Source organism: Ascidia mentula, chromosome 6 (assembly GCF_947561715.1).
Source record: "Ascidia mentula chromosome 6, kaAscMent1.1, whole genome shotgun sequence".
NCBI lineage: Eukaryota > Metazoa > Chordata > Ascidiacea > Phlebobranchia > Ascidiidae > Ascidia > Ascidia mentula.
The window spans coordinates 9756906-9770168 of record NC_138571.1 but is presented as its reverse complement, the minus strand read 5'-3'; the positions used below and the strand labels follow the sequence as shown (position 1 = coordinate 9770168).

The 13263-nt window shown below is 38.3% G+C and overlaps 1 pseudogene; it reads left to right on the top strand.

Annotated features, from left to right (window-relative positions):
- The first annotated feature begins 2257 nt into the window (after positions 1-2257).
- Positions 2258-6871, top strand: LOC145907148 (uncharacterized; annotated as a pseudogene).
- Positions 6872-13263: the final 6392 nt, after the last annotated feature.

Below are 13263 nucleotides of genomic sequence, written 5' to 3'. Positions count from 1 at the left end.
CGCTATGTCCCAACCATGACTACAACGTGTCGGACGAATTATCTACCTACAGAAGTTAAGACAACAACTCAACACATTCCACCTTGTACATTGAAAGTGAGTCACGCTCGTTTGAGGGAAACCTCAAACATTTGCTTAAAACCGTGTGTAATAAAGTTATTACACCTCACATCTCAGGGGGACTTCCTGGCCATCAAAATACGTTATGATAACGCAGAAAAACGTAAAATGCTGAAAATAAAATGTTAAACCGGGCCGAACATATAGATGGCTGGTGGTAACTACCTCCAGGTCACTCCGACCAGCAATGTCAGGTGACCAACTACCGTGGTGTAGCACCGCGGCCGCAAGCATGCGTTGAGTGTGTAGATAAAAATCGCAGGTAGTACCAATCACGTGATACGCCCAATTTTTTTTATCTACAAACGCAACGCATGCTGAAGGTAGTTACCACCAGCAGCCTATATGTTCGGCCCGTTGTAACAATTTATTTTCAGCATTTTACTTTTGTTTTCTTCGCAATCAACTGCGTTTGATACGAGGATATTTATATTGTAATTTTGATGTGAAATTTTCACCTTTGTCACGCACAACAAGTGGTGTTGAAAAAGGGTGATTTCAAGAAGAAAACATTAAATGTTGTACTAGTGCACAACGTGGTTTGATTGATGATCATTTGGCTTGCTGTGGCAACAGTTGTTTAGAAGTTTGAAGCGTTCAATTGATTGCTTTAATATTATTAATGCTCTATCTGACTCAGAGTGACTCCAATACTTGTAAAGTGACAAAATCCGAACCTTCATTTAATAACAGTCCGACTCCAAATAAGGCACAACAAAAATATGTACTAAATTATTCTCTGTTTCTTATCAGTTTACATATGTGTAGATCTCTTGACAATATATTTGCCGGTTACCTTATCTTACAGCATGCAAAACGTCTCACTGATTAAACGTAACTAAAAATCCTCAATGATTTATTCGTACAGTATACAGAGTATTTTTAAGCCTCGGTATTTATGTGGTGATCAGGTTGTTAACATAACAACACACATGGTTGAGAAATGAGATGGCTTATAAAGGACGAAAGTGTGATAGAAGAGATAAAGAATTATTAGGAGGTGCCAAGCTGTGGTTGTTATCGGCGGTGCAAGTGCGAGTTCGGTGATTGTGAAACAAAAGGGAAGTGAAAAGGACGAGGAAATGAAACACAATACATGCAACCGCGATTGGCGACAATGTGGCGACAGTCTGACGGTTTGAATAAATTGGCGGTGACTTTTAACAAAATGCGGTTACTACAAGCAATTGTTAACGACCAATACGAGACGCTACAAGTTCTTTGTTGATTTGATTTTTTAAATCATGCTTTTAATTTCGTGATGCGCATTTTCTTTACGCTTATTTTCAACTGTTGAGAGTAACTTTCGTTGCGAGCATTGTTGTTTGTAAGCCCTGTGGGCATGCATTTTAACAGATTTATATTTACATGAACTTATATTCCTAAAAAATTAGCCCCTTATTTAAAATGTTTTGTTTCGGCCTAAATATTGAAAAAAAGGCAAAATGCAACATAATCGTTCAAAACACAACATTTTTTTGCTGTCCAGTGTGTAGTCTGTGTGTCAACTCGAAACCAAACTTTTTCGTTTCGCCTTCAACGAATTTTTCCTTTTTCCCCGAGCGTACGCCCGCACGCCGGCCTATAATAAAACAAACAAAGAATCCGCCGGCGCAAAGCGTGAGTGTGGACCCGCCTTAGACTAAAGGTTTTCACTGAATGATGTAGGAAAAATTGTTTACAGCGGCTCAGGGTCGGTTTGATGCCAGTGACTAAAGACCAATTTGCAGTACTTTATGCACTAAGGCGTAAAGATAGATGGTTACACCTTGCAAATCTTTGGTAATGTCGTCCATTATCGCTTGGAAATAGCCTGGAACGGAGGTTATACCAAATGCCAAAAAGTTTTGAAATAGTAACTCCGTGTGTACAGATTCTCTGGCTTCTCGCGTTTCTCTAGCACAAATCGGATTTGGTTATACGCGTCAGCTAAATCAATCTTTGTAAAGCCGTATTCACCTTGAAACTTGCGCATCACGTCTTCAAGAAATAGAAGTACGTGACGGTGTGAAAATAACTGCAAGTTAACTGCTACAGAGTAGTCTCCGTAAACTCGTATTTTGGCTTTGGTTTGTCCTTGAAGCGGTGACTCGTATTTAAACCACTGGCATTCCCAACTTGTTAAATTCCAAATACGATGCCAGCGTCATGTGCTTCGTTGACATCGTCTGGTAACGCGAATGGAACTGGTCTCGACTTGCAGAATATAGCCTTTAAGTCGTTTGTAAACATTACCTCTAGTTCAAAATCCTTTAAACGTTCCAATTCGGACGAAAAGATCTCGGTATTGTTCGAAAGATGTTTGCAAGCTTCTTGTAAATGCATTTGTGTCCGGATAGCTCACGTCAAATAATGCGTGTAACTACTCCTCGGGACTCTAAAGTAGCTTGTACAACGAAATGTGAAAGGATTTGATGGCGCATTGTCCAAACAGATTTAGAAGCGGCATTTCGGAGACAAAAAATTCGACCTTATTCATTTTTGGTCAACGTTGAACTTTTGCCTTAAACGCCCCCACAACCGGAAGAACATGTGTCGAGATCCAATTTTCTCCATTTCACGACAGAAATAAAGTTTCTGGTAACGGTAACCTCCAGGTTCGTACTAGATCTGAATTGCGGCTTGTTTGGAAACAACATGTTGATATTGTCGGAAGATGTCCGCTTCTTTCTGCAAGCACCTTCCACGTGTCCCAAACGTTTGCAAAAATGGCATGTGGCTGTTTTTATAACGGTAATTGGGTAGTTGGTGACGCAACAGCGTTTTCCTTGCATTCCGAACATTATACCCCGATCCCTGTGTTCCACAAACGGTTTCATTTGCAACCTTTTTAGCGTCTTCAGTTTGCATGGTAACCACAATAGCACGCATCAGCTCATCACAGTTGATTTTGAAAATCGCGTCTGCTTCATTGGCTATGGAGCAAATAAACCTGGTGCGCAGCGCTTCATCCAGCGGGTTTGGAATCGAAGTCGCACGTGCCTGCGTCGTGGCAAATGCGTGCGGCCAATTCTTGCACCGTTTCGCAAGGTATGGATATATGTTGCTCCCAAACTTAAAACGTTTCCGAATAACAAATCACTTTCGATCGAACTGTTCATTCGTAAAGGCTTCAATGTCTTCAATAGAAAGAACGTTGACGGCTTTCAATTAGCTTTGTCCAGCCAAATTGGAAAGAAACTTGTACGTTGTGGTAGTTTGGTAATAGGTCAAAAAAACCTGAGCGGAGACAATGTTCATGAAAGCGCGAAATGCAGTGCATTTTTGCGTTAACCTACGAAATAGTGTTGCGATTTCTTTTTCGTCAAAGAACTTTGCAAATTCGAAACATCGTTGTGGATTTATATAACTGAGGTTCTAGTACCAAGTTAAAAACTACGGTGGCGATCAGTCAGTTTTAGGCGACGGTGTTTATCCAGTATCTTTGGAACCTAAATTTTAAAAGGGAAACACTGATGGCTACAAATGTTTGGTTTTCTCTTAAGGCGTGGGAGGAGATTTTAGCTTCGATGACGTAATGACAAAAAAGGATGTGAAAGTTCAATCGTTTGATCCAAGTAGAAAATTGTTTTATGTTTTAGGAAATGTGCTGGAAAAACAACTGATTTTTAAAATTTTTAATCAAATTTATCTGGCATACATTGCAAAGCATAGTCGTAAATTTTTGTTAGCTGCTAAACTATTTTATTCACAAAAATGGCGCACACGAGATAAAACAAGATTTGTGCCTTAAATCTCAATTTGTATGATATTTTTTCATTTGTTACAGGTCTTGCAGGGACTTCTTGACAACGTCAACTTTCCCCAAATGGTCAAAAAGGTCAAAATGGTTAACGGTAATGAAGTAATTTTGTGGGAGGTTGCATTCGTTAACTTGAACATTGAGCACTGCCAATTTTGATGTATTTAAAGGGCAGTGTACGCGACTAAATTGTAGTGTTAAAAAATGATAATATAATATAAGTTACAAAAAGATTATGTACAGTATTTTAAATTCGTATATATTGTAGTCAAGTAAATTCTGAAATTAAATGGTTTGCAAATAAAAATTTAAATGAATGCATTGCCCCATCGTGTGCACCAACTGTTGTTTTGTGGCCTCTCTAAACGGTACCGCGCAATTAAGAATATAGCTTCCGTCATTTATCATTACTGCTCTGTTTACAGTTTGCTGTGCATTTTTTTCCTATTACATGTAAAATATCACTTGCTTTTAAAGGCAACATGTTTGTGAACATTAAATCGTCCGTACTGGCGTGTGGTTGACTCGATAGTGGAAGGATTCATGAATGATTCCCTCGAAACTGTAGAGGAACTGTGTTGTTTACATTACACTCGTTGTTTTTTGTGAGCTGCACGGTATTACCATATATGAGTTCAAGACTTGCAGAGCGATAGGTCATATAAGTTGTTCAAACAGTCTAAATTGTTGTTTTCGATGTTTTAGTGATATCCATGACTTAACGCTTTGATACTTTATGGTTATTTTATAATTGCGAAAGGTACGCAGCACTTTATTCTGAGTGTTGTGTTTCTTTGTGTTAGTTAAAAAAATGGAAAAACAATTGAATTCAAAACAAGGCTAACGACTCTCACGCATATAAATGGTAGGCAATTGCAGAATGTATTGCGGAACATTCTGCAAATACGGAGCTGTGGTATGGCAGTGCACCATTGCTGTCGCGCGTGTGTATGAGGCGAAACAACAACACTGAATATCATTAAGCGTAATAATCGATAACGCGCTGGTGTTATAAAATTGTACCTCTTACAGATATTTTATGCAGACTGTGTTGATGTATGTGTCCCACGAAAGTAAACCAACAAAATGTTTCAGGTCATGTAATATGCAGCTATTACGTTTCACGTAAATCACAAAGTTATTCGAATTTTGCTATTCAAGAAGAACATGAATTTGTCTCGTAATTACATGATCAAGAATATTCAAGTCATTTTGCTTGCAATAGGTAATCATGATGTTGACAAGGAAAGATTTTAGGTACCTGATATTAAAAAATAGTAGTTGCTGTTGTATTCTACGTAGTTTGGCAAGTTTATTTAGCAGGTTAGTTGACCTTACACTTTGTGGCCATTTGCATTTCATTACAATTTGTAATTCCAAAACCTAATACTTTACATAAATGGAAACATTTGCTTACATGTTAATATCACTCGAAATTTATATCTGATTTTAATTGGCTGACATCGTAGCACTGGTAAAAGGGTAGTCACGTTCTTTAAAAAATGCAAGTTTATTTTTGCGCTAACGTATGAAACAGTGTTATGGTGTCACGTACGTCGAAGAAATTTACAAATTACAAAGCATCGTTACAAATTTTTCTACAATACCTTTTATTTTGATTAATATAGATGAGATTCGAGAACTTCGTTTAAGACTGGAGACAAATACGGACGTTTCAACCAACAAAATTAACCTGGAAAACAGTAAAGTTGCATCTTATGCTGGGAATTACCACGTATCAGACAAAATTTAAGAAATAATATTAATTTATTTGGTTGAGTTATCATAAATATACCATAACAACTGAATACTCCCGCAAATGTAACGGAGGATCTTGTTGTAATTCAAGCGAAGGAGATATTGAAGTTTGGTCCACCAGGACAATCTTCACCTCAACAGGAATTCGATCGTCTATGGAATTATATTTACAAAATACAGGTGGCAAATTTGTTTGTTTTGTTGTTGGAAAAATACTTGATTTTAGATAATTTTTTTATTTGAATTACAGTACCATTGTTTGCAAGTTGAAAACTACGGTGGCGATCAGTCAGCTTTGGGCGACGGTGTTTATCCAGTATGTTTGGAACCTAAATTTTAAAAGGGAAACACTGATGGCTACAAATGTTTGGTTTACTCATTCGGCGTGGGAGGAGATTTTAGCTTCGATGACGTAATGGCAAAAAAAGATGCGAAGTTCACTCGTTTGATCCAAGTAGAAAATTGTTTTATGTTTTAGGGAATTTGCTGAAAAAACAATGGTTTTAGCATTTTTAAAGAAGTTTGCCTAGCTTACATGCAAACAATATTTGCAAACTTCTTTAGCTGGTTAACTCTTTTATTCAGAAAAATGGCGCACACATATACCAGACATTTTCTTGCAGGTATGAAACTGGAGGATGGATAGACGGGATTCTGGAGTAGTGTTTCACAAAATCGGTATCAGCAGTGAGAACCACGACCAAGGCGGATGGAAACAGCGAACTTTGCGTGAGTTACAGCGACAGACACTCGTTATTAGACATGACATAAATTGTTTACCCAGTTACGATACTCGAAGAACTGGGTCACAAAGGAAGGTATTTAGATTACCTAAAGGTGAATATCGACAACCCATCTGGGGGAGGATTTGAAGACCAGGTAAGACAAGATATCTGCCTTAAATCTCAATTTTTTATGAGAATTTTTCTTTTCTTTCAGGTCTTGCAGGAACTTCTTGACACCGGTTTGTTCAAATGCGTCAGACAATTTGGTTTAGAAATTCACCTTCCTGGGCCCATTTCCAATCCTAAGTGGTTAGAGCGTTGCAGAATGTTCTATCGTCAGCTGGCGCTGTTGTACGAACACAAATATCGTTTGTACGCGGTAACCGATAATGTGAGGTATGAGCGAAAGTTTAAAAATGATGTCAACTTTTCTCAAAAGGACAAAAAGGTCAACATTGTTAACGGCAATGTAATTTTGTGGGAGGTTGCATTCGTTAACTTGAACCCTGAACCTTGCCAAAGTTGATGTATTTAAAGGGCAGTGTACGCGACTAAATACTAAACGAATTGTGGTGTTGTAGTGTTAAATAAATGATAATATTATGCAAGTTACAAAAAGGAATATTTACACTATTTTAAGTTCCAATGTACTGCAGTTGTGTTAATTTAGAAAATGAAATATTTGCAAATAAAAATTTAATTGAATGCATCGCCCTATCGTGTGCACCAACTGTTGTTATGTGGCCTTTCTAAACGGTACCGCGCAATTAAGAATAGCTTTCTTCACGTTGTTGTATTTTATTATAGACAGTTTAGTTTGCTAATTTTTTTATTTAGCTTCACACAGTTATATGCACACTCTTTCGACTTGCAAGCTCTCATCAGTGCAGCTGGAGACTGTGGCACTTGGCTAACTTTTAATGTTTTCATTTTTAATTTTACGATATTTTTGCGCTGTCTTTTTGGTAGTCGGGCGGGCGTGATTCTTTGCATCAGGTGGGGAATTCTAGTAGACCACAACGGTTCTTAACTCGCAGCACTCTGAGCAAACGGAAACCTTATTCTAACAAGCAAAAACACTCAGAAGCAGGCCTGTAGAAAGAGCCATCTATGTAAACAGAACATTTGTGTACATAAGCAAGCGTAGAATTAGCAAACAAGAAAATTCAGAGAAACCATAAGTACACTGGTCCTCACCGAACTATTGTAGGACCACACAGGCACAAAAACGCGCCTATTCAATCATCAGTTGTTATCACTTTAAACAAATTTACACTGCACACAATAAAACATGCAATTTTGCCGCTGAAACTTGTGCAGCAGAAAACTCAACAATTGACACTAAAATTATCTTTATTTAAATAGAAAGCAAAGAATATTTTTCTTGAGCAATGCATGGCAAACACAAATACATTTCGCTTTAAAATACATTATTAGTGTCTTATTCTTATAGTACGATGATGCTTTTTAGAGGGAAATATATATAAAGACAGACCCGGAGATCAACGTTTGTTGTAGTAATTTGGAATACAGTCTTTGAAGGTGAAGCTCTATACGCTCAGTAACCGGAAACTGCCAGCAAAGCGGCCTACAGTAATTGTGAGTGTATAGGATAGAGAATATAGTCATGTCCTGTTTTGAAGATTTGGATAGTGTTAAAACAATTTTGGACCAAGATTAAAGCGCAGTAGAAATACACAAGGTTTGTGCACTTGCGAAAAGTTTTGTGCATGAAACTCATGGCGAATACAGGATGACGATTAGTTTCACTTCTAAGAATACATCGGAAAATAACTTTCCGTCAATTGGACTTGGAAAAATTTTGTTGCAAAGGAGTAACAAATAATTTGGTTTGCGGTAGGGCGTTGTGTCTCATGTTGGCTACTTGCCGAGTTATTAAACCCTGTTCCTTAATTGAAACAGGTGGGTATAATAATGTCCAATTTTTGTTCACAATTCATTCGTTTGTGAAAGCTTGTGTGATCGTGCGAAACACGATGCACTGAACAGAAGGTAAACCGCAATACAATTTTTTATTTTTTGACCACACCGAGGTTTGAACCCAGGTATCCTGGCCACGAATCTCGATCAGGTTTTTACTTTTTGGTATATGGGTCGGGAGCTTGACCAATGCTGCCAATCGCTTTCTTCATTGCTGGAAACGAAAAACCTCCTGCAAGCTTACACACGATAATATTATTGTGTATAAGCTGCAGACAGATGGCCACTGTTTCGACCTAAAAGGTCTCATCATATTTTTGTTGGCTTTTCCATGTAAACACCGTGGGTTTGTAGTTGACTTGTAATAATAAATGGTTTGGAGAGTTCTTACAGTCGGGTAATAATGCGGAAACTGAGGATGCTTATTTTGACAAAATATATTTTTCTGTTTAAAGGAGCATACTGCAACACACACAAGGGGGAAAGGACACAAGTGCAATGTATGTGAGAAACATATTTGCCACAAAAGTAAGCTTTATGTACATCTCTGTACATACAAAGGAGAAAAAACACTTTATTGATGAACATTAAAATTTTTCGTTTTTGGTTTTTGGGTGATTCATGACTTACTTTTTCAATAATCTTGCATGTTGCCTTAACATTATTTTAACCATGCATAATTCTGTACGAGAGGATTGTCAACGCGAGAAAGCCAGTTAAAATGTAATGTTTAAAAAATATATATTTGTCCCAACAACTTTAATAAACGCCATATTTCGTGCATTTGGGCTTCAGGGTTTAAGACAAAGCAAGTTAAGAAAAAATAGTAATATCGAGCAAAATATCGATACTATTTGCTTGAACAAATGAAATTTGCACAAACCCTAAACCAATAAAATGCATACGTAGTAACATATGCTACCAATGCTGAGCGTTAGTTTGCTGCTTGTAGAAAAAAGACAAATCCAAAGGTAATCATGCGGATAACGTCAGTCTTGTAATATGGCTGTTTGTAATATTTCGAGAGGGTCTAAATACAAAAGTCTCTTGCAAATGAATAAATGCACATACTTTCGACTAAATTCGTGAACCACAGCCAATTTGCTTTTGTGTTTACAAATTCTGATTTAGATATGAAAAAAATGTGCCAAACCTACATACGCCCAGTTTTAACTTGGCTTCAACGAATGCACATATGGACAACCTCACTTAAAGTATTTGTATAAATAGAAATATTAATTCACGTAGCTTTTGTCGATTTTTTGATAAACATGTGATGGAGACAAGGCGTTGGAACTCCACCCGAGGTTTTGCGCAACTTTCACTTTTTTTTAGACGTTTCACAGCGATTAGCTAATTAATTGAAAGTTGTCAAACAACATAGGCCGTAACAGGTTTGAGTGAATTCATCAGTACAGTTTAGGATGAGGAGATTGCGAATAACTGGCATCGTCTGACCATTCTAAACCTCGAACCGCAAATTTCCAAACAGCTACCACAAACATTCTTTATCATTACTCCTGATTGGAGTTGGAGTTCGACTGTGTGATGTGGTAATTAGGGTAAATTATAAACGCGCGTATAATATTAAATCGATTTAGTTATCGTTGAAACAAGTGCATTTGCAGCTTGCCATTACAGGTAACATATCAAATTTCTTCTCACAAACCGAAACATATATTTGCGTTTAAAAAATTTCTTGGTCAACCGCTGCGCCCTACTATTCTCATTTACCTGCCAAGTGTTCTTGGTCTTCCAGTGCTGAGTACAGTTTTTTTGCTCTTGTAGCAACACGGATGTTTCCCCACTTAATTCTTCACACATTTAGAATACAGACGGACCGAAGGCTGCAGACGGTGTTAGGCTTTCCGGCAGAGCTCGCACAGTCTTCTGGCATCCGGCTCGACGACAGACCTTTTTTTCGTTGTAACTTGCGAAATACCCGTTCTCACTTTACTCTTTCTGTTCGTTGTTATTATTCGCTGTCATTAACTTTGCCACCCAACTATAGTCTCGGTCACTTAACTAACAACTGGCTTGGAACAAATTAAACTTTACGCCACCTGGTATTGCAAACGTGTCTTTCACTTAATAAATAAGTCTGCCACGGAGTTTTAAATTCAGTATAGTCTACAGCAAGAACACGCAAGCAGCCTTAGCTTCAGCACAGCTGTGCAACTTTATTGTGCGTATAGAGACATTTATTTTTATCTCTGTCTTACGTTTAGGTGGCGAGTAAGTAAGGGTCTAAACTAAAACTAAACGAAATGCTATTTTAAGCAGGGTCGTCAAACCCAATTTGGTAAACGTCCAGCTTACCCTGCGCTGAGGTTCTACCGCAAACACCCGGTGCTGCGCGATCAAGTGAATTTATATAAATAAAGATTACATTAAATTAAATTAATAGAAATCACATAACATCTCCCCTTCCAAAAGCGGCAACATATTTAAGCACAATTAAATTGGTTTTATCTTATTCTAACAGAAAATCTTCTTAACACTTTTGAGTTTGCAAAAAGAAGTGCTGAATTCTGTTAAAATCAACAGAAGTCAAGACGAACAGGTAAGAGTCAAAACAAAAACAAAGTGAGCGATATTGTAAAGGTTTGATTAAATCTGCTTTACAGGTGTTGGAGGTTCGACTTCGTAAACCTGGGCAATATATTTTGACCATATTTATAGGAAGACCATCAAGTCACAAAATATGGACGTACATATGTCGTTATCAAATAGACGGCTCCAAGATTAAATCCGACACTGAGTAAACGAAGGAGAATACAAACTACAAACTAGTCACCAATAAGATCTCATCAGTGAAACTGGAGGGTGTAGTTCTGGACTAAACGATAAAATTTGTCACGCGTTTCAGCGCTTTCGCCTCGTTTAATCGTTACCATAATGTAAGTAAGCAATCTGTTAACAATTCTATCATGAACTCATACGACTCTGTGCATCATTTATTGTGGCCTAACTGAAAGTGTATATCTGTAATCGGACAAATAAATGATGTAACTTGTCAATTTCATGAAAGAAAAATTGTCATTTTTGTAATCTGGAACTGACAGTTTTTTTGGAGTTCAATTGTACGTAATACACTTATCACCACCTAAGTTGATACAGAAGCCACGTCAACAACCCTGACATGTCTGCAGGTGTAAATAAATACTTCAACATGAATACTTGCCACATAAATTCTGTCTGCTGTTGATATAACCTGATGCGCAGGTATAATAAACTTAATCAATCACAAAGTAGAAGTCTTTATTGGTAATGTGGCTGACAAGATCTTTGTTAGTCAAACCATAGCTACACTGCTGAGACATATCAAGTCGAACTGTGCGAAAAAGCAGTTCACGGATTGTGACCCAAGGGTGTCTGCTTTCTGTTTTTGTAGTTACATTAGTGCCTGCTTTAGATACGTACGTGCATGGTCTATGCCTAATATGAGCCAACATCGATAACAGGCTCTTACTCGCCCAGTCCGTTGGTCACAATCTGCACTCAATTCATTGTGATACATTTGTATGTTTTTTATTGTTTATAGTAATCTATAACCGTTTGCTTAATATAATATGTTTTGCAACATACAAATAAAGTCTATTGCGGTTATTTTACACTCATTCATCATACAACAAGGCACCATATATTTGTTTGATTCGTTCTCAACAACCCTCATTTTATTTTCTATGGTTAGTTAATCACGGTCGGATTTTTCTTACACCTAGCGTTGCGGGCATTAGCATGCAACCAAAACCCAGTACATTTGGGCTGTAATGCTGCTTTCCGTGTTACAATCTCTCTGTGTTAGGTGAGACGTCAGTCGTCACAGATGGCGCCGGAGCATCAGTGGCATCAGTTGTCGCATTAAAATGTTATCGGTGACGTTTGGTGTCATATCTGGCACATGCAGGTGCACAGGTGGTTCGACATCAACTGACACTTTTTCGTTGTGGACTGGCAGGTGATAACGTTGTGGTGCCACGCGTGTTCGCCTCTGGCGCTTTCTTATCTTTACTTTTAGCGTTGGGAACCGCGTCGGCTTCCATGTTCGGCACTTTCTCGTCGGTTTTCCCACCTTTCGCAGTTGCGGCCCGTTTACAGTCTTCTACATGCTTTGCGAAGCTGGGGCAATCGCTTTTCGTGTGGCCCATTTCAATGCAAAACTCACATTTCTTCGCTATATTAAATTTCAACCAATGTTCTATTAAGGCGTAGACGTTCGGCAATCGGATTTTCCCTCATGACTCAGGCCTTCATGACAAAAACGCGTCTGCCCTCATGTAGACCAAAGTCATCATATAACTTCCACCCACGAAGCGTCGGGGCGTATTTGGAAAAATATGCAAGGAGCGATTGCATTGTTCAGGGGAACACCGAGCTGTTCATCTTCACAGTGCGCGGTTGCATGTACCGGTTTCCCACTGGCTCTCGAGATCATGGCCAAACCCTCTCCATAATAAACTGCACCCTTTTGGAAACTGAAAGATGCCTTTTAGAAACTGAAAGATCTCGCTAGCAAACATTTAACTGGGGAAACAATTGGTGAATTTCTGAACGCTTCGGCCCTGGGTTGAATCGGGCGTCCACTTCAAGGTGTCTGGCACAGAACGAGCCGCCACGCTTGGCTCGGCTACATCTCTGGTGAAATTCATATCGTAACAAAATGTGTGCAAAAAAAAAATTACTAAATAGCTTAAACTGCACTGACTGTATTGGAAAAGTCCCTGTTCGTTGGCGAGTTACTTGGATGGCGCGTTTGTAAAGCCGGAACATGACCACGTGGTGTCGCTGTGCTTACATTTAACTGAGCAATCTGGAGCGGGAACACGACGGAATATCAGTGGTTTTTACACATCAGCAAAAACCAACACTAATCAACTTTTGAGTTTCTGGTAAATATTTTAACGGGTTTTCTTTTCTTCAAACAAAATGACGTCAGCTTTGATGCAGTATTTATCGCATATTCCTTTATAACAT